This window comes from Cupressus sempervirens, chromosome 8, assembly GCF_028749045.1.
Source record: "Cupressus sempervirens isolate cs-2001-9-10 chromosome 8, ASM2874904v1, whole genome shotgun sequence".
In the NCBI taxonomy this organism is placed as follows: Eukaryota; Viridiplantae; Streptophyta; class Pinopsida; order Cupressales; family Cupressaceae; genus Cupressus; species Cupressus sempervirens.
In genome coordinates this window covers 321,571,760-321,572,719 of record NC_143125.1, presented here as the reverse complement: position 1 = coordinate 321,572,719, position 960 = coordinate 321,571,760, and the positions used below count along the sequence as shown (strand labels likewise).

Sequence of the window (960 nt, the reverse complement as noted above, 5' to 3'; positions counted from 1 at the left end):
GATAAAGAAAAATGTCCTTCCTTTGTACTAAGTCCATAAAAAAAAATCCTAAGCCAGCCATTAGACCTTCTCAATTAATTATTATAGGACCACATTAAGAACATGTTACACTTAGTGATAACATTAATCTTCCACCTTGCAACTTGAATAACTTTATGTACATGAAATATTATGACAATTGAACTTAGCCACATCATTTTCAACATGTCTTGCTCATGTCCTCAACCTCAATCTTGTCTCTCTAGTAGTTCTAGAGACTAAAATAGTAAAATGACTATGGATGCTCTCGAACTATTAAGAGAACTACAAATACCAAGAGCTAAGTTTATAGTGAAGCTTTGGAACTTTACTATAAGGGTTTGTGGCCTATACTACTATTTATTTAGATATTTAAGATCCCATTCTATAAGACAATTTTTTGTGTATGACCTTCTATAACTCTTTCTCATCGACACTAGGCTTGCACGACATATTGGTAAGAAAAGAACCAAGGGTTCTTACTCATTAAGATGCTTGCTTATTCAAATTAGGGTTATTTACTCACAAATTTTAGTTTTAAGTGCTATCATACCTTCATTATTCCTTAGTAGCTCAGTGGTAGAGCGGTCGACTATTAACTGATTGGTCATAGCTTCAAATCCTATTTGAGGAGAGCTCTTTTTTCCTTTTTTTTTCTTCAAGTACTTGGTTCCATTATTATAAGTAAGTTCCACCATAAAAAGAGTGAAATTTTTTTCCAATTTAGCTGAATTGGAGCAAACCTGTCTTCACTCCGACACATTCTTTTTTTCAACTATTAATTATCACTTCATTGATAAAGAGATATAACAAGTTTATGATAACATGCCTCTATAAACACTATCTCAAAATAGAAATCACAAAAACTTACATAACTTCTTCTAGGCTTATCATTTCTTCTTTTGATGTTAATTGCATATACAAAATGCTTAGCAATATCTT

At 31.7% G+C, this 960-nt stretch overlaps 1 non-coding gene across 1 annotated transcript; it reads left to right on the top strand.

The window, feature by feature from the left end:
- Nucleotides 1-580: 580 nt before the first annotated feature.
- Nucleotides 581-652, top strand: TRNAN-AUU (transfer RNA asparagine (anticodon AUU)). The gene has a single exon. It is a non-coding gene; the product is annotated as a tRNA-Asn (tRNA).
- Nucleotides 653-960: the final 308 nt, after the last annotated feature.